Raw genomic sequence first — 22,173 nt, forward strand, 5'->3', positions numbered from 1 at the left:
ACAAGGCTATGGGATCGGTTTCAACAGCATAGGTCAACACGTGATCGGCCAAGGTCGGGACGGCCAAAAGTAACCACCCCCGCCCAAGATCGCTACATCCGACTGCGCCACCTACGTGAAAGGACGACCACAGCCTACTCAACTGCATCCCAAATACCCGGACTGCGCAGAATCTCCGACCAGCCCGTACGAAACCGTTTAAGACCATCAGGTCTACGAGCAAGACGTCCTGTTCGACGCGTCATAGTCGAAAACATCGTCAACAACGACTGCATTGGTGTCGTCAACACAGGGTATGGCCTCAACAGCGATGGAGGGATATCTGGTTCAGCGACTAATCAAGATTTCTCCTCCGTCGAGGGGATGGATCACATCACGGATCTAAAGAGCGCTAGCCTGTCTACACAACAACAACGTTGATGTTCTCCCTTGGCCAACCAGATCCCCGGATTTGAACCCGATAGAGCACCTGTGGGATGAATTGGACGTCAACCAAAACCCTAGACGTAGCAGCAGTTGGCTTTTGCGTTGCAGGCCGAGTGGGCTACCATTCCCCAGGATGTGTTTCGCATACTCGTCTCTTCCATGGGCAGGAGATGTCAGGCCGGGGGACATACGCGTTATTGATGGTATCTGACCTTCACCTTGGACTTTTCCTATGTACCGATAACTGAGATGACTACAATCACTAAGTGTTCTCTCCACAACATTTTGGCTAAATACATTGTACGGTTCCTCCTATAAATGTCTTTTCCTACCTCACACAAATCTGGCTTTGTGTTTCGTTTTTTGAAGAGTATATTACTGAGTAACGAAGTTACGGAGAAAACGCACAAAGCTGGAGGAAGAAAAACATATTACAAACAAAATTGACAACAAAAAGTTTTGGAATTATGGTCGTATTAGAAGTACTCAGAATCCCTAGAAATGGGTCAATTACTAGTTTCTAGTATGCAGTCACAGAGGTCATACCCTGCGGATCTAAAAAAATGCATTCAGAACTTTGGGAAACGTTCTGCGCACACTTCGGCCAACATAGATGTATGCGCGTGTCCCTTTTTAAGTCTTTGTCCGATTTTCCCCATGTCCTATATTTGTCTGTAGCGAAATTACTGCCCATTGTCGGCTCTTTCCGCACCTACCATACTGTCGGGGCTTTCGACATTGGTCTTGGAGTATAAGGGGTTACTGAATGACACTTAAAAATCACCGAACGATTTGATTTTTTCATAACTTCAAATGGCTATAAAGTCATTAGTTTGATGGTTTCGATTTATGTTAATTAGTGATACTGTCGAATGCACATTTCCAAGAGCTTTCCATATATCTATAACACATGGTATGGTTTCCAAAGGTGGTCACGTCACCATCCCCTAGTGCATTATGGTCGGAAATTACGTTTGAACCCGTTTTTGACGTGTAGTGTCGCCATTTCGCAAAATCGCTATTTCGCCGTGTCGCGTGAACATATCGCATTATCGTCATTTCGCTTTATCGCCATATCGCAGTATCGCTATATCGCCATGCCGTTATATCGCGCTTGACCACCATGGCGCGTGTGGCATGACCATATTGGTTATTGTGACCATTGTGTTATTGCAATGTCGTTGCGTGTTATCGCTTTTTCGTTTATGCCTGTATCACAATATCGCTATACCATGTCGCAATATGGTCATGTCGTGTCGTACTATCACTCTATACCCATGTCGCCTGAATAGGGTGATACGGCAATGAATCTAATCAACCACCATACCATTCAATATTTGGACAAACCAGCTCCGCACTGTATTCAGCACATTGATACGAACACATAGACATAAAGGCTTACAAAGCGGCATTTATTACTTTCCTACTTCTGCGATAACACATAGGCCACGTTTTCCTCACAAGTAATGTATTTAAAATTTGGGCATTTGAACATAACTCACAACAGACAGTTTTGGACGACAGACATTGTCTAAGGTGAGGCACTTACCATTCATTCTTAATACATACTACACGTGTATCGTGAATAATTTACCAACGTTGTACTAAATATTTGATTTGAAATAGTGAGTGATTATGGTTTTAAGCTGCTTTTAGCTATATCCCAGCAATATCACGGCGGGGGACACCGGAAAATGGGCTTCACACATTGTACCCATGTGGGCGTGTCGAGTCAACGCTTTAACCACTATGAGCATGCTCAGACATAACAAATGAAGATATCCTAATGTAAACGAGGTGGGCGGATGGGTGGGGGGGGTTGGGGTTGGGGTTGGGGTTGGGGGGGGGGGGGGGGTGTTGTTGCAACAAATAGTTTTGGAATTATTGTCGTATTGGAAGACTCAGAATCCCTAGAAATGGGTCAATTACTAGTTTCTAGTATGCAGTCACAGAGGTCATACCCTGCGGATCTAAAAAAATGCATTCAGAACTTTGGGAAACGTTCTGCGCACACTTCGGCCAGCTTAGATGTATGCGCGTGTCCCTTTTTAAGTCTTTGTCCGATTTTCCCCATGTCCTATATTTGTCTGTAGCGAAATTACTGCCCATTGTCGGCTCTTTCCGCACCTACCATACTGTCGGGGTTTTCGACATTGGTCTTGGAGTATAAGGGGTTACTGAATGACACTTAAAAATCACCGAACGATTTGATTTTTTCATAACTTCAAATGGCTATAAAGTCATTAGTTTGATGGTTTCGATTTATGTTAATTAGTGATACTGTCGAATGCACATTTCCAAGAGCTTTCCATATATCTATAACACATGGTATGGTTTCCAAAGGTGGTCACGTCACCATCCCCTAGTGCATTATGGTCGGAAATTACGTATGAACCCGTGACGTGTTCACATTTCGCAATACCGCCATATCGCAATAATATACCAACGTTGTACTAATTATTTGATTTGAAATAGTGTGTGAGTGAGTGAGTATGGTTTTACGCCGCTTTTAGCAATATTCCAGCAATATCATGGAGGTGATTTGAAATAAGTCATAAATGTAAACTATTGTAAAATCATAGGTCTAGATGGATGTAAATAAAATCTCGTTTATAACAGCCTGTTTTTTCTGTTTAACTTGAACAAATTGGACCGAATCCAAATTCATGCATACAAAATAAAATAAGATATATACTGATAGCACTCGTATTTTCACTTGGAAAACGGAAATATTTGTAAAATGAAGTTGAATGTAAATTACCAAATTGTATGAGGTTATGATACCAACTGAATCATATTTGGTCATCCAATCCACACTGATTAAATCTCTTATTATAATCACGAGGACGAGAACCGGCGATAATCACCCAGGCGTGTCTTTTTCTGTTTGCTTTAAATATTAACATGTCTACTCTATGAGCACGCAATCATGACATCATGATGTCAGTTTTTTCAACGTACAACGTTTTGAAAAACATGCTTATAAAACAGTATCTGACGGTGATTTGGCTCATTGCATGTCATCGTACATAACCAAAGATAACTCCGTCAGCAAGGTGACAAGGTAACGATGTCTTCTGTGGGATGAGGAACGTGTCTACGTCCTACTTCAGAAGCATTATACATCTCATTGCTTTTTGATTTTGGTTTGGTGTGTTGTTTTACGCCGCACTCAGCAATAGTCCAGCTATATGACGGCGGTCTGTAAATAATCGAGTCTGAACCAGACAATCCAGTGATTGACATCATGAACATCAATCCACACAATTGGGAATCGATGACATGCATCAACCAAGTCAGCGAGCCTGACCACCCGAACCGTTAGTCGCCTTTGAAGACAATCATAGTCGCCTTTTACGGCAAGCATGTGTTGCTGAAGACCTAATCTACCCCGGATCTTCACGGGTAACATCTCGTTGCATTCTACACAGGGTTTTACCTGTTGCCTTATGTGCTTGTCGGTGTAATTAATTTTGTTTATTACGAGGGCTGGTCAAAATGTTCTAAGCCTAATAAACAAAACCAACAACTGTGAAAGTGTTTTTAATTTTATTTTTCAACATAATCTCCCTGCTTTTCAATACACTTCTGATATCGATAGTGAAGCTTTTCAGTTCCAGTCAGGTGGACGTTTTCTGAATCCACCCTGAAAAACCCATCCACGGCAGTTTTGAGGTCGTCATTGACGTCATAGCGCTTTTCACGAAGGCGTTCTTTCAGTTTAGGAAACAGGTGGAAAGCACTTGGTGCCAGGTCTCGCGAGTGTGGAGGGTAAGGAAGCTCTTCGAAACCACATTGTAGCACAGCAGGCTTCGCAAGTCGAGAGGTGTGAGAAAACTCATTGCCATGAAGTTGTAGAACTCCAGCAGTCAGCATTCCTCTCTGATTTTCTTTGATAGATTCTCTCAGGAGATGACTTTCTTCACAAATCTTGAAGACTTGAGAATTTCTTTGGTGCCGGAGAAGTGGAATAGTGGCACTCCATGGATTATGGTTTTGACTCGGTATCATAGTGGTAGACCCATGCTTCATCACCCGTTACTAATCGCTTTTTGAAATTGGCACCCAATGAGCAGCTATCTTATTTATTTGTAAATGTTCATGAATAACAGTTCCAATTGATCCAGGGCTTAGATCTGTCTCTTCCTCAAGTTCAGCAATGCTCATACGTGTATCGGAAAGTAAAGGTTTTTCTGTCTCCTTGATTGAATCTTCAGTGATGGAAGTTGACTGGCGTCCAGACGTAGGGTCATTTTCAAGGCTTGTTCACCCAGCCTTAAACATAGCTGCCCAACGTTTAATAGTGGAATAGACCCGTGAAGATCAGGGGTAGAATAGGTCTTCAGAAACCCATGCTTGCCGTAAAAGGTGACTATGCTTGTCGTAAAAGGCGACTAACGGGATCGGGTGGTCAGGCTCGCTGACTTGGTTGATGCATGTCATTGATCCCAATTGCGTGGATCGATGCTTATGATATTAATCACTGGATTGTCTGGTCCAGACTCGATTATTTACAGACCGCCGTCATATAGCTGTAATATTGCTGAGTGCGGCGTTAAACAACAAACCAACCAACAACCAACCAATTAATAGTTGAATAGCTAGGGCACTTATTTCCATACACTTGTGACATGCGGTCATGAACTTCTTGAGGAGTACTTTTTTCAAAAGTCAAAAACTTGATGACTGCTCGGTACACTTTTCTATTTCTGTGTCCATTTGGACCCCGATCAAGTTCAACTGGCTGTCACTAATATATACTCAACAACAAAAGTTCCTGTGACACCAATAGTATAGTGTATTTTTCAAACAAGTAAAATTTGGTTTTCAATATTGTAGTACATGTATGGAATCAAGTCACAAAAACGCTCTGCTACAGAAGAGCATGCTACAGAAAAGTTGACTTTTATGCAAGTCCCATGCATTTCACTACCAAAGAATGGGTATAAAAACATGTGCGTTAACGGGATTCCATATGCATTGTTTAGCATCGTGCTGACAACAACCACTCAGAAAAACAACAAAATTACGCAATTATTCCACATTACGAAATGCCACGCCTGTCCGAAAATGAGCGTCTGCGAGCCAGTGGTATGCTTGAAGCAGGATCGAGTCAACGTGATGTTGCAAGACAATTTAACGTCCACAGAAACACCATTTCGTGTTTATGGCAACGTTGGCAACGGACGAATGCAGTCAGAGACCATCCTCGGAGTGGCAGGCCACGCGTAACCAATAATCGACAAGACAACTGGATTCGAACAACACACCTACGAAATCGATTCAAGGCAGCAACAGTGACTGCAAAGAAAATTCCCTGGCCTTCGACGAATATCTTCACAAACCTTACGTCGCCGCCTCAGATGTGCAGGGATTGTCGCCAGAAGACCCGCGAGACTTATACTTTTTTTACAGGAAACCACCGTCAAGCACGTCTACAGTGGTGCAGACAGCGTCTACGCTGGACGGTCATGAAGTGGGGACAAGTTCTATTCACTGAAGAGTCTCGTTTTCACCCAGCCACAGCGATGGACGGATTCGAGTGTACCGACGTCGAGGTGAACGTTAGGTCAATCATTGTGTCATGGAAGAAGATCGGTTCGGGAGCGGCATGGTATGGGGTGGGATTACAGCAAGACAGAGGACCCGTTTGATAGTGGTAGAGAAAATCTCAATGGACAGCGCTACCGCGACGAGATCATCAGCCCTATTGTTCTACCGTTTTTGCGTCGTCATGGCCCTGCCAATACCTTTCAACATGACAACGCCCCGCCTCATATTGCTCGAATTGTTCAGGATTCTCTTCAACAAAACAACGTAAATGTCATCCCCTGACCGGCTCGCTCCCCTGATCTCTCACCAATCGAGCACATGTGGGATGAGATGGATCGGCGCCTTTGACGTCAACCACGTGTTCCACAGACACTCCTGAAACTTCGAAACATGCTCAAGCAGAAATGGACAGATATCCCACAGGATTTTGTGCGACGCCTGGTCCATTCCATGGGACGAAGATGTGTTGCTTGCATCGCAATCAGAGGTGGACACACACGCGCTATTGATTTGTAAATTGACATTTTGGCATGTTCATGGGTCTTTTTTATGAAATCACGCATATTCTGAAGTCAGTATGGCAAATTAAACCATTTGAACACTTACAGGAGTGTTTTATCTGTTGCAAACCGAAATTGTTTCAGATTTGGTAAAAAACATAACTTTGCATTAAATCTTATTCAATGTCACAGGAACTGTTGTTGTTCAGTATACAATATATTGAAATAAACTACTCAAATAATGTACGACTTTGACTAATTTACTTTCTTATGACCCATAGTTAGTCAGGCTAAGAACTGTTTGACCAGCTCTCGTATGACGACAGGGAAACAACCTGCTCACGCTGGGTATATGTGTTCGTGTGCTGGGCAACTTTTGTTTCAGGCATGTATGTTCGTATCTTTGTAAATCCAAGGTAATCACCATGTTGTTATAAGTATAGCGCCACACATACAACAGCAGCTCCAGTGTTTATGGAACCTGCTAGCAAATTTACATTTGTGAATCTTGTACATATTTGACATTTGCATTTCTTGAATTTCACACATACTATTTCCGTTTTAGAAGCAAGTCTTCTTTTAGTTACTTGCGTTGATATTTGGTATTTCGGCTCATGTGCAGTTGCAATGTTGTTGTTTTGTTGAGCTGAGGAAAAAACAGTTTAATCTCTAAGACGTAGCCACCAGCATTTGTCCTCAACAGAATTGCGTTTATCAATGAAGTAAGCCTGCTGCTATCACAAGAATTAAGTACGTTCCAATACCATTACATTGCTTGTGTCACCCGATGCCACCATTGGGGAAAAAAGGGTCAGCGCTACACAAACCATTGCTGAAGTGCCAGATGTAAACAACACTGGGATGCGTTACGCTGGTAGTAGGAATTATGCTATGTTCTCCCCAGGAATTGATCGACAGAGAGGATAATCGAATATATTCATGACATTCTCGGAATTCGACCACCTTATGGGTTGACGAGAAAACAATACAAGGAACTTTACACAAACAATATGTCAGCTACTACAGAACGCCTTCTCAGAGTTCTCAACTGGAACTGTTGTGAATAGTGCTAGTAATGGAGTAATGTCAACCCTACTGTCTACAGTCCAGCAATTGCAGCAGCAAGTAGCGACACGGTCACAGCAGGTGAGTAGCCACTTCAAAAGGACTGTGTGACTCCTGAACAGGCTGAGAAGAAACCTACGTACCTACCTATTCAGCCACATCAGACGACCCACTGGCATCCAGGGTAACAGCTTCATCAAACAACATCACTCTCAGTGGTGTAACCAATGTCGAGATTGTACCACCAGCTCTCAGGAACAGATTCGGGAGAGTAAGAACGTCAATCGCGCTATCCTCATGATTCCTGATGAAATGTCCACATGTGCAAGTACATTCGCATACAGATGCTCCTGAAACCTGAAGTTGACATCAGGATGCCGATGCCATTAACAATCCAGATGTTTGTGGTTTCTTTCGACAGGTATAAAACACTTTGGGCTTGAGACACATTTTGTGCTGCAGCATGACAATGATTTGGATAAATATGAGCGTCGCCAAGTATTACAACTAATTGGTTTACCAGTATCAACGAAGGTTTGTTGCTAAAGCTGCAGGTCTGCATGTGCAACAGAACTGGAAGGTGGACTGGAGTAAGGTGGGCGATATTTACTGAAGGACATTCACAGGTCAGCGTGTCATGGCCTGTCAGCCTTGCCAAGATATCGGTCACATGAAAGAATTTCTCATTTGTGGTTATTAGCTAGCCATGATAAAAGGCATACCACCATATGCAGTGCAACATATATACTCCTCACAAAAAGTTAAGCAACAAATCTATTATGTGTCAGTCCATGTTCATATATTCCAATACCTAAAAACTGACTAAAGCAATACAAAGAAAGAGCACAAACACACATTGTCCTCAAAGGGAACTGAAAAGCGTTTATGCCTAACAGGTTTACAAATGATCAAAAACAGTATCATGAAAACAGTCGTGCAAAATGTGCTGCACTGAAAGATGAAAATCTTTAAATTTGAGTTTAAGTCATTTTGAAACAATGATCCAATGTTCAGTAACGTGTATGTCCACCATTGGCTTGAATGCAAGCTTCTACACGTCTTGGCATTGACCAGATAAGCCTATCAACTGTCTGTTGTGGAATGTTCTGCCATTCTCTCCTTAAGGCCTGTTCAAGTTGATCCAGATTCGAAGGACGAACATGAAGACCATAAACACGCCTTCCAAGAATGTTCCATGCATGTTCAATGGGATTAAGATCCGGAGACCTTGCAGGCCAGTCCATATGCGTGATGTTGTTGGTCTGAAGAAGATCAGTGACAACTCTTGCTCGATGTGGACGAGCATTATCATCCATAAAGATGAAGTTAGGACCTGCTTGTTGTGCCAGGGGAATGATCACAGGTGTGACAATCTCGTCCCTGTACCGTACTCCAGTCATGGTACCACGTCTGATGACCACAAGATCAGTTCTGTGTCCAACCCTGATGCCAGCCCAGATCATCAAACTTCCACCTCCGTACTGGTCGTGTTCAGCAATTGTACAGTTGGCGTATCGTTCATTACGGTTTCTCCACACACGTGCCCTACCATCGTTGAAGTCAAGGCAGAATCTTGACTCGTCTGTGAAGAGAACGTTACGCCAGCGATTGACCCTCCAGTTACGGCGTTGATTGGCCCAAGCAAGTCTCTGTTGTCGATGGTGTGCAGGCAGTGGGATACGTCGTACTGGTCTTCTTGACCTCAGATCCTGAGCTCGAAGTCTGTTTCTTACTGTCTGTGTTGAGACTCTGTTTCCTGCAACTCTCTGAAGGTCAATCTGGAGAGATCTGGCCGTAGTAAACCTGTTTCTCCGGCCTAGGGTGGCTAAATACCGGTCCTCACGAGGAGTTGTCACCCTTGGACGACCTGTGCGTGGTCTCTCTGTCATCAGTCCAGTTTGATGGTATCGAGTTATCGCTCTTGAGATGACACTGCGGTGAACATTAAAATGATTGGCAACAGCAGTTTGGGTGAGGCCCCCCTGTATCATTCCAAGAATCTGAGCAACCTCAGTTGGCGTTAAGTGACGCCTAGCCATGTCTAAAGTGTTAATGTCGACAAATTGCCCTTGCTGGCAGTTTTTAAGCAATCAGGGTGCATGGGTGAAGTGTGTAAAACATGCATGTCGTGCATTTTGCATGTGTGTTTTGAGGGTGGATGTGTTCAGGCGATGTTATCAGTGTTATCAGGAAAATCTACATGGAAAAGGCTTTAAGTCGAGTATTCGTAGGTAATTCTCCTGCCTAAATTTGTTCTCATTGGATGCATTCAACACTAATGAGAATGTTGCACGGAAAATAATACTTGTTGCTTAACTTTTTGTGAGAAGTATATATGCGAATGAAACACAGAGCAGACAGCACACTCTTGACCGTTACAGACGTCCAATGCCTGTGTGTAACAATTACAACGCTGATCGATCTGTGTATATCAGCTTGTACAGCTTGTACAGCTTGTTCAGGCAGATTTTTTTTACGTGTCACAAGTCCAAGTGTCACCTGAAAGGAGAGTCAGAAACGAAAGTAAGACAATCCATCGAGAGACAATCGTGACAAATGACTGCAATGCATTCCATCCCTAATCAACGTCAGGGTCGTAGCTGAGAAACTTATCCAATGTGACAAAGTTCAGTTCGTCAACAAACGTATTCGTGGACTAACGCATGGTTTTGTGACTGGGAGGGGGCACGAGTGGCCCAGTCGTCTAAGGCGCCGCGATTCGCTGTGCAGAGTTGCGTCCAGAAACCTATGATTGTGGGTTCAAATCCCGGTTCGCCCCGATTATATTTCTAGGTTTGTCAGCACCATACCCGTGCTCACGGGTTTCACCGAAGTGGTAAACGTCTGAGACCTGCATCACTTCGGGCTTTCCTCCCACATTAAGTTGACACGCCGTGATATGACTGGAATACTGTGAAAAGCGGCGTTAAACCCAACTCACACATGATCTGCTGGAATTTACTGGACGCCCGAAGGAATCCTGGGGGATATTCACGTTTTTGCCTGATAAAGTTTTTTCTTATTGGACCATTTCAGTAGACGTAATTTTGCCCCGCCCCCGGCATAAGATCAAGAGGGAAGATATTCCAGAAAGAAGAGGTTGATTGTTGGCCTATCGTCACCATAGGTTAATGACCAACATCGTTAATAAGGCAGAAAGACTATTCACTTACATATGTGAAAGTGGATGGTGCTATGAGGTGATCAAGGGTATTATACTGGGCCCAATGCATACATGAGCAGATTCAACATCCTTTCAACGCCTTTAAGCTAATTTCAATACATCCTTCAATGTGGCACCTTCGTGATAAACAATTCTATTACTACACAAAGTTAGTCCTCGGATCCAGCCACAAACTGTAGTCAGAACTTTGCAGATTGGATTCGAGTGCGGGCAGAAAGAAAATCACCCAAAGGAAGTTACTCAGTGAGCGGGAGCACTTAAACAAATAATCCGTCCAGGTCGCTCATTTGTCAGTTACTGACTCAATCCAGCCCATGCTGTGCCAGAATTACATCACCATGTCTTTCTGACCAAGGAATGTTGTATTGCCCTAAACATGCGGATAACATTCCCCAGGCAGGACATGATAGCAGCTCCGCAATTTTAACTGTTTACAGATGCCGCGACATCTGTCGGCTTTGGTGCCTTTATTTCCGAGGGAAGTGGTGTGTGGACAAATGGCTGTAGCAGGAGAAGATATGTCAATAGCATATATTATTTATTAGAAATCAACCCTATTGTTACGTCATCGTCATTGTGGGGGCTACCTGTGGATTTCGAAGAGCATATTTTCTATGTATGATAATATGTCAACAGTGACAATTCTTAATAAGGGTAGATAAAAAATTCCAGTCATGATCTTCCATCGGAACTTTGTACTTATAGCAGCAACTCACAATTTTGTGTTCAACACGGGGCATCTGCCAGGTCGCGACAATGTTATAGCAGATACTTTGACAAGTTTACAGACACAGAACTTCCGTCAGCTAGGTCTTAACATCTTACTCCCTGTCTGCCAATGAAAGACCTAACGATGCCTCCAATCCACGCTTATGTGGCCTCTGGTCACAAGCGCTGCCAAAGCAAAGAACTTTGTTCGAGTCTGGTACAAGAGCCTTTTTGTATATCATCAGTATGTCCGGAGGATATTGTTCCCTCGCATTCAGCTTCTAACAGAACAGCTATTGTTAACTTACCTATCTATCTTTCAGAGGTTCCGGTAAATTTGTCAAATATGAATGCAAGTGTCATGCTATTAACTGAGAAAACAATATGTGAAATACTGGACCTCCTCATCGATAACACCTGTGTATAACTTGGGGTAGGACATTTTGTCAAAAAGGAAGCATTCCCATGGGCACGAAGTGTGCTCCATTTCTGGCTGATCGGAATTTTTGCGCGAATTGGCAAAGTCAAAACAAGGTAATTTGGCCAAAAAGTTTTACTTAAACTTCAGGTATATGCATAAAAATTCAGAGTGACAAAACACTCTCCACAAGACTGTATGACAAGAGGGATTACTTCAACTTTCCCAAAGTAAACTTGCCTTTTAAGTTGAACAATATTCCTGCGGCTCCAGCCCTTGGTGTCTTCATTTCACAACTATTGAGGTACAATTGTGCATGCTCTTTCTACCAAGATCTTAAAAAGCGTCATACGACCCAGAAATGTTTGATCCAGGTTACAACATTCAAGGCCTAGGTAAAGCATTCTTAAACATCTAGTGCCAAAGCTACAATACTGACAGTGACAATCATGGTGCCACCATGGTATGTTTTTCTCATACATGGATATATTCTCAAAGCAGGCTTCTGTGCAACATTCTTTGCCCTTTTACGTTGTGATGGATGACGTACAACCAGTTTGACACTAGTCGAAATATGTCTCTTGATTCTATTAAATTTGCGGTGGAAAATTCCAAATTTTAACTAACACTCAAACCCTCGAAAACAGACACAGGTGTGACGCTCAATGTGCATGCAGTAAAACATGTCTGTTACCTGTTAGTGCTGTGCTTAGTCATGTATCCGAACGTGGTGCTACTTCTCGAGACAAAATTGTTTGTCATGATAGATGGGACTACCTTCACTAGAGTGGTATTTGCGAAATAAGCCTTTAATCCGGATGAGCAACAGCTCAACGAAAACTCATTCCATGTCGGGGCTGCCACCTCAGCAGCTGCAGTTCATCTCCCGGACATCAAACCCTGGGACGTTGTTCCTCAGACTCTTCGTCTACATTCGTACCACTCATGCTCATGCTCAGAATGCCATGTATGGCACGGCGAGCGAGTAGGCCAAAAATGTTGTGACAGTGGCATTCATCAGTGGTTCACTCTGCAATACCTGGGAAACGTTTTTGTCATGCATTTTTGGAAGTTGCATTTTTCTCATATTTGTACATTGTCAATTTTCATCATCATCTAAGTCATTTTGGGGGTATGCTCAGTTAAAAACGCAGTTATTTCCGATCATTGTGGCAGTTAAATGTTCCAGGGCCATTTTGCCCCGTCATATCTAGCTTGTATGTTTAATAGCAGACAGCCAAGTACTGCTTCGTTTCTATACCCGACTACACTCCATGCTCAGTCTAAATTGATTCTAACCCTGGTTGATGCACATGCTTTAGTAACGTACTTGAAGTTTGCTCCCAATGTTTAGGCAGTAAGCTGTATCGATTTAAGGTTGATGCTTAGCCACATAATTTTTTTATGTATTAATTGTACAATGGTGTAGTTAAAATTATTACCATGGGAATCCGCCAATTATTTTGAATGTCATGTGCCATGATATAATTTTTGTGTGTCTTAATACACGGTTGGTCAGTAATCCTGTGTATGCCAGACTTATTACTAATTTAGAAGTTTCTGTTCAAAGCTAAATACAAATGTATCTGCTTTGAGCGAAATTATTCCTGGGGAAATTTTCGGTGTTTGGTCATTCATTATTTAAACCATACAATCAATGCACATGCAGAAGGTTTCCTCATAAGCTTTACAGATTCGTATAATGACAAGCGACAATAAGCGTTTGCATAAGATAACATGGACACATGAGTGAATGGAAAGGCTATATTTCCCCGTTTTAGAGCTTTCAATAGCCATAGACTGAGCCAAGCAAACTAGTGGTTGACAGGTACGGTTATAAACAATTCGTCACAAAGTCAACAGTTCAGTCGGTTCTTACAACACGTATGGTACTTGGGACAATTCAGAACTGGTATCATGGAAGTAGATCCATGGGGAACTCCTGAATATTGTCACAAAAACATGAAATAACGAATAATATTTCATGGAAATAGTCACAACAATGTTGTTCTCCGGCGTTGAAGTTTTATAATTTACTTGAACTGAGTCGAAGTTTCTGCTGTTAGAGTCGCCTAGTTTCACCATAAGCTCAGTAGCAATTATCAGTTGTGCTGAGTCAATTCCAAAATATATGTTTAGACCGAAACATTACAACTGCCTCCACCCTCCCCCTCACTGCTGTGCAAATGTTCCTTTTCTTTACTTGTAAGCAGCAGAATCTCTACATTTGTACACAGCAGACGTAATTGAAAATGAACATACTGGTTTCAGTTCAAGAAGATCAGTAAATGCGCTATCGTGTCACTAGATTTTCTTGTCCATCACTGGATTGTCTGGTTGTTCACATGCCGCCGTCGCATGGCCGGAGACTGCTGGGTGACGTCAGGCAACACAAATTACTTTTTATGCAAATTGTGTGAGTAGCGGCTTCTACCGGTGGGCCGGACATTCTAACGCTTTTTCAGTGATCCATCCATATAATTTTCACCGCTGTTTAACTTAGAATTACTTTTTATGCAAATTGTGTGAGTAGCAGCTTCTCCCGGTGGGCCGGACATTCTAACGCTTTTTCAGTGATCCATCCATATAATTTTCACCGCTGTTTAACTTATAATTACTTTTTATGCAAATTGTGTGAGTAGCAGCTTCTCCCGGTGGGCCGGACATTCTAACGCTTTTTCAGTGATCCATCCATATAATTTTCACCGCTGTTTAACTTATAATTACTTTTTATGCAAATTGTGTTTATGACGGGTACCGCCGTAGGGGCAGGGTACGCCCACCTTTTCGCGAACACCTGGTTTTCTTTACTGTTTGATAGTGATTGATAAACGCATGCTCATGATATAGTCGGAACCACAATCAACTCTGCTTTGAGCAGAGATATCTTATGAATATGGAAAGGGTTTATCTCTGAGGAAATGTTTCGATATCCGATTACTCATACCCTTTAATGAAAGTTGCAATAAATGTACATATCAGTTCAATTCTGATTTAAATGTATATTCAATAGCACTTGCGTCGATAGCGATCGTGTATGTGCTCTGGGACTTTTGCCCATGCGTAGATGGAGGATTCTACATAAACTGGGTGGTTCTGGGACTGGTGACGATGTAAATGAATCAAAATATGACTCTTCACTCACTGCCAAATGTGCCCCATCAAGATCAGGTTGTAACAGAACAGCGATACCTTGTTTGAAATACCACAGAGAGCGATTGACTTTTCTGTTTTGAAATTGCTTCCAAAGCCAGGTTCACGTCTAAACGCCTTTCCTAAATAACTTCCAGTGCGCTGTTTCAAACATCTCGCTGAAAGTAAATACATTTACGTCAACGCTTGTACTATGTGTACAAAAATTTAGATGTCGTTTGTAATGAGTTTAGGATTGTTATAGTTGTGAAATTCATCAATTTTCATGTGTGAGGAATGACATACATGTAGATTGTGCGTACATGGATTATGTTACGCAATTTCATGAGAAGACTCCCAGTTTTAATTCGTATTTTGTATCGACAAACAACAGCGTGTTATAAATACTACAGGATACAATAAACGACATATAAATGTTTATCAATCCTATTTCAAGTGTTTAGTGTCAAGTCTAAGACGATGAGGGAGAACAACGAATCAATCCTCACATATATGAAAAAAACAATGTGACGATACATGAGGTGTATTATTAAATCCATTTGATCATGTATGCTCCCATGACCTGGAAACTAACAGCATGTCAAATGGCAAACTCCCACTATCTTTTATTTGATTTTTTTTTTAAATGAGGATCACCTTTCGATGTTACGTTGAATACGAAGATATTATTCATGTAACTGTGGGGTATGTCAATGAGTTAATTTAAATGTGGCAACATTGTGTCTGACGTACTACTTCAACACATATTGTCGACCCGTGTGTGAGGCCCAATTCAATACCTAATTCAATACCCGGCTCAACTCCCTCCAGAGTGACTATGGCCTAGGTTGATATCACTCCAGAGTGACTTGGGCCTAGGTTGAGAACACTCCATAGTGACTAGGGCCTAGGTTGATATCACCCAAGAGTGACTTTGGCCCTGGTTGATATCACTCCAGAGTGACTTGGGCCTAGGTTGATATCACTCCAGAGTGACTTGGGCCCTGGTTGATACCACTCCAGAGTGGCTTGGGCCTTGGTTGATATCACTCCAGAGTGACTTGGGCCCTGGTTGATATCACTCCAGAGTGACTTGGGCCCTGGTTGATATCACTCCAGAGTGTCTTGGGCCCTGGTTGATATCACTCCAGTGTGACTCGGGCCCTGGTTGATATCACTCCAGAGTGACTTAGGCCCCGGTTGTTATCACTCCAGAGTGACTTGGGCCCTGGTTGGTATCACTCCAGAGTGACTTGGGCCCTGGTTGATATCACTCTAGAGTGACTTGGGCCCTGGTTGATATCACTCCAGTGTGACTCGGGCCCTGGTTGATATCACTCCAGAGTGACTTAGGCCCTGGTTGTTATCACTCCAGAGTGACTTGGGCCCTGGTTGATATCACTCCAGAGTGACTTGGGCATAGGTTGAGAACACTCCAGAGTGACTTGGGCCCTGGTTGATATCACTCCAGTGTGACTCGGGCCCTGGTTGATATCACTCCAGAGTGACTCGGGCCCTGGTTGTTATCACTCCAGAGTGACTTGGGCCCTGGTTGATATCACTCCAGAGTGACTTGGGCATAGGTTGAGAACACCCCAGAGTGACTTGGGCTTAGGTTGAGAACACTCCAGAGTGACTTGGGCCTTGGTTGATATCACTCCAGAGTGACTTGGGCCTAGGTTGAGAACACCCCAGAGTGACTTGGGCTTAGGTTGAGAACACTCCAGGGTGACTTTGGCCTTAGTTGATAACACTCCAGAGTGACTTGGGCCCTGGTTGAGAACACTCCAGAGTGTCTTGGGCCCTGGTTGATATCACTCCAGAGTGACTTGGGCTTAGGTTGATATCACTCCAGAGTGACTGTGGTCCTGGTTAATATCACCCCAGAGTGACTTGGGCCTTGGTTGAGAACACTCCAGAGTGACTTGGGCCTTGGTTGATATCACTCCAGAGTGACTTTGGCCCTGGTTGATATCACTCCAGAGTGACTTGGGCCCTGGTTGATATCACTCCAGAGTGACTTGGGCCCTGGTTGATATCACTCCAGAGTGACTTGGGCCCTGGTTGATATCACTCCAGAGCGTCTTGGGCCCTGGTTGATATCACTCTAGAGTGACTTGGGCCCTGGTTGATATCACTCCAGTGTGACTCGGGCCCTGGTTAATTTCACTCCAGAGTGACTTAGGCCCTGGTTGTTATCACTCCAGAGTGACTTGGGCCCTGGTTGATATCACTCCAGAGTGACTTGGGCATAGGTTGAGAACACTCCAGAGTGACTTGGGCCCTGGTTGATATCACTCCAGTGTGACTCGGGCCCTGGTTGATATCACTCCAGTGTGACTCGGGCCCTGGTTGATATCACTCCAGAGTGACTTAGGCCCTGGTTGATATCACTCCAGAGTGACTTGGGCATAGGTTGAGAACACCCCAGAGTGACTTGGGCTTAGGTTGAGAACACTCCAGAGTGACTTGGGCCTTGGTTGATATCACTCCAGAGTGACTTGGGCCTAGGTTGAGAACACCCCAGAGTGACTTGGGCTTAGGTTGAGAACCCTCCAGGGTGACTTTGGCCTTGGTTGATATCACTCAGGAGTGACTTGGGCCTAGGTTGAGAACACTCCAGAGTGTCTTGGGCCCTGGTTGATATCACTCCAGAGTGACTTGGGCCCTGGTTGATATCACTCCAGAGTGACTTGGGCTTAGGTTGATATCACTCCAGAGTGACTGTGGTCCTGGTTAATATCACCCCAGAGTGACTTGGGCCTTGGTTGAGAACACTCCAGAGTGACTTGGGCCTTGGTTGATATCACTCCAGAGTGACTTTGGCCCTGGTTGATATCACTCCAGAGTGACTTGGGCCCTGGTTGATATCACTCCAGAGTGACTTGGGCCCTGGTTGATATCACTCGAAAGTGACTTGGGCCATGGTTGATATCACTCCAGAGTGACTTGGGCCCTGGTTGATATCACTCCAGAGTGACTGTGGTCCTGGTTAATATCACCCCAGAGTGAATTGGGCCTTGGTTGAAAACACTCCAGAGTGACTTGGGCCCTGGTTGATATCACTCCAAAGTGACTTGGGCCATGGTTGATATCACTCCAGAGTGACTTGGGCCCTGGTTGATATCACTCCAGAGTGACTGTGGTCCTGGTTAATATCACCCCAGAGTGACTTGGGCCTAGGTTGAGAACACTCCAGAGTGACTTGGGCTTAGGTTGAGAACACTCCAGATTGACTTGGGCCCTTGTTGATATCACTCCACAGTGACTTGGGCCTAGGTTGATATCACTCCAGAGTGACTTTGGCCCTGGTTGATATCACTCCATAGTGACTTTGGCCTAGGTTGATATCACTCCATAGTGACTTGGGCCTAGGTTGATATCACTCCAGAGTGACTTGGGCTTAGGTTGATATCACCCCTGAGTGACTTGGGCCCTGGTTGAGAACACTCCAGAGTGACTTGGGCCCTGGTTGATATCAGTCCAGAGTGACTTGGGCCCTGGTTGTTATCACTCCAGAGTGACTTTGGCCCTGGTTGATATCACTCCAAAGTGACTTGGGCCATGGTTGATATCACTCCAGAGTGACTTGGGCCCTGGTTGACATCACTCCAGAATGACTTGGGCCCTGGTTAATATCACTCCTAGAGTGACTGTGGTCCTGGTTAATATCACCCTAGAGTGACTTGGGCCTAGGTTGAGAACACCCCACAGTGACTTGGGCCTAGGTTGAGAACACCCCAGAGTGACATGGGCCAAGATATTTGCAACTGCATGATGCATACATTTAATAATATAACACTCAAAACATACATTCAGATTGAGTTTGAAATAAGAAAACGGGATTTTTAAATGTATTTTGCTAGTACATTTATCGCAAGGTTTTGAAGTTCATATAACATTTACAAATTTATTCCATGAATGAAAATACATTGTATGTGTCGACGATAGATTCGATAATGCTTAATTTTAACAAATGATTGGAATGGCTGACCGTCAGTTAACAAATATGACAAATACATGTAGTTTTGTTCTCCACAACTGATAATACCGACACTAAAACACGTACTAATGTACAAGCCAATCTTCGGTTACAATCTTTCATCTGAGCATCACTGAAGGTGGTCTGATGCCTCTTGCAGTTTTGGTGCAGCAAAGTACACTATCGTGGAAAATATCCTACCTAAGTCTTTTTTTTCCTGTGTTATTCAGCAACCCATAGTTGCCGTGAAAGACGACTAATGGGATCGGGTGGTCAGGCTCGCCTACTTGGTTGATGCATGTCATTGTATCCCAAGTGCTTGGATCGATGCTCATGATGTCAATCACTGGATTGTCTGGTTCAGGCTCGATTCTTTACAGACCGCCGCCATATAGCTGATACGGCGTTATCAACAAACAAACAAACAAACCAATGATTATCATGTGTAATGTGTCAGACAATACTTTCTAGGTTTGTTGCAATATGCTCTGATCTCTGGCCAGCAACACCTTTCAGAATGTATCCTCTTTCTTGTGTTCGCAGCTTTGAAGATAACCAATGCATTTGTGAAAATATAATTCCTTTACATACTGTTCTACCCTTACAACACACGCGAGGCACCATATAGTACTCATTGCTGTTTGTTTACTCATTTCATTATTACAAAAGTTACATTTGGAATATCTTCTGGTCTTTTTTTGTCAAGCCTGATATATAATTTGGTATAATACAATTTGCTCGTTGGTGTGGTTGCAGTCTTTTGTCTTCTTTAGTCTGTTATATTGTAGAAAGCTATTCATTTACAAAGGTAAGTATTTATATCAGGTTTGATTGCATACACATGTCATTGCAATATGACGAATGTCACAATCAAAGTCCACAAACATTCAAACAAACATCTAGAATGCTTGTAAGGTTCTCTGTGTTCAAGAAGTTGCTACTCGTATCATAAATATTTTCACCGATATGTTTTACCCGTGGAATATTTTATCTCTTTGTAGTGCATACAAGTTGACTTAAGCTTATTCTTCAATCAGGTCTTCCTGACAGACACGCCATGGAAAGAATCCTGCTCGGAGTGATTGTGGTCTCTGGCACTGTGCCTCTAACAGGTAGAGCAATGATACATAGGCATGCAGTGACTTCAAATGACATTGCTATATCTATATATACTCAACAACAAAAGTTCCTGTGACACCAATATTTTAGTGTATTTTTCTAACAAGTAAAGTTTGGTTTTCAGTATTGTAGTACATGTATGGAATCAAGACACAAAAACGCAACTGCTACAGAAAAGCATGCACTCCATGCAAAAGTTGACTTTTATGCAAGCCCCATGCATTTCACTACCCAAGAATGGGTATAAAAGCATGTGCATTAATGGGATTCCATACGCGTTGTATAGCATCGTGCTGACAACAACCTCTCAGAAAAACAACAAAATTACGCAATTATTCCACATTACGAAATGCCACGCCTGTCCGAAAATGAGCGTCTGCGAGCCATTGGTATGCTTGAAGCAGGATCGAGTCAACGTGATGTTGCAAGACAATTTAACGTCCACAGAAACACCATTTCGTGTTTATGGCAACGTTGGCAACGGACGAATGCAGTCAGAGACCATCCTCGGAGTGGCAGGCCACGCGTAACCAATAATCGACAAGACAACTGGATTCGAACAACACACTTACGAAATCGATTCCAGCCAGCAACAGTGACTGCAAGAAGCATCCCTGGCCTTCGACGAATATCTTCACAAACCTTACGTCGCCGCCCTAGATGTGCAGGGATTGTCGCCAGAAGACCGACCAGACGTCCCATTTTGACAGGAAACCACCGTCAAACACGTCTACAGTGGTGCAGACAGCGTCTACGCTGGACGGCCATGCAGTGGGGACAAGTTCTATTCACCGACGAGTCTCGTTTTCACCTCAGCCACAGCGATGGACGGATTCCAGTGTACCGACGTCGAAGTGAACGTTACGTCAATCATTGTGTCATGGAAGAAGATCGGTTCGGGGGCGGCAGCGTTATGGTATGGGGTGGGATTACAGCAAGACAGAGGACCCGTTTGATAGTGGTAGAGGGAAATCTCAATGGACAGCGCTACCGCGACGAGATCATCGGCCCTGTTGTTCTACCGTTTTTGCGTCGTCATGGCCCAGGCATTACCTTTCAACATGACAACGCCCGGCCAGATACATTGCTCGACTTGTTCAGGACTCTCTTCAACAAAACAACGTGAATGTCATCACCTGGCCGGCTCGCTCCCCTGATCTCTCCCAAATCGAGCACATGTGGGATGATATGGATCGGCGCCTTCGACGTCAACCACGTGTTCCACAGACACTCCATGGCCAGGAACTTCGAAACATGCTCTAGCAGATATGGACAGATATCCCACAGGAATTTGTGCGACGCCTGGTCCATTCCATGAGACGAAGATGTGTTGCTTGCATCGCAACTAGAGGTGGACACACACGCTATTCATTTGTAAATTGACATTTGGCATGTTCATTTGTTTATGAAATCACACATTTTCTGAAGCCAGTATAGCAAATTAAACCATTTGAACATTTACATGAGACTTTTATCTGCTGCAAACCGAAATTGTTTCAGATTTGGTTAAAAAAACATAACTTGGCATTAAATCTTATTCAATGTCACAGGAACTTTTGTTGTTCAGTATATTTGACTCTTTGGCAACACCGACATAAATACGATGGGTATGGTTCGCAAGAAATATAACTGACACGAAGTTTAATTATCCAACAGCCGCAGAGTGTCACTGTTATACCACGGATGCCTGCACTGTGTTCCCCTCCGCTCCCTGCAGCCAGGTCGGCAATCCGGACAGTTGTCAGGTGGGATGGTTTGGTGCGTACTGTCAGAAACGTAAGTACTATAGAGTTACTAGTATCTATGTTCGACATTTATCTATGGTATTCAGACAAAATGGTGTTCCCTGTCTCATAAATACGTTCTTATGTGGCAGTGGGGATATTGTAGGTTGTTTCTGATGATGGTTAGTGGCGGAAAATTGAAGTATTAACTTTCAAGTGCCTTTGTTGCTGGATTTTTGTATTGATGGTGTGAGTCAACCAGAGTACTTAAGAATTATCTGCCTTTGTGAATCGACACTGGGATACCCTAGGTAAGAAATTCATGACCTTCGTCAGTGCACTTATGTAAAAAAGGGCCTATT

General features: G+C 43.4%; 1 protein-coding gene and 1 long non-coding RNA gene across 2 annotated transcripts in view; one reads left to right on the forward strand and one right to left on the reverse strand.

Moving 5' to 3' along the window:
• LOC124122006 (multiple epidermal growth factor-like domains protein 10) overlaps window positions 1–22,173 on the reverse strand; it is a 173,190-nt gene that overhangs the window by 77,174 nt on the left and 73,843 nt on the right. The window lies entirely within an intron of this gene.
• Window positions 1,906–21,857, forward strand: LOC125383207. The gene is made up of 3 exons (XR_007222699.1): window positions 1,906–1,962; window positions 20,006–20,080; window positions 21,744–21,857. It is a non-coding gene; the product is annotated as an uncharacterized LOC125383207 (long non-coding RNA).

The sequence above is a fragment of the Haliotis rufescens genome, unplaced genomic scaffold, assembly GCF_023055435.1.
Source record: "Haliotis rufescens isolate VD_foot unplaced genomic scaffold, xgHalRufe1.0.p SCAF_22, whole genome shotgun sequence".
Classification (NCBI taxonomy): Eukaryota; Metazoa; Mollusca; class Gastropoda; order Lepetellida; family Haliotidae; genus Haliotis; species Haliotis rufescens.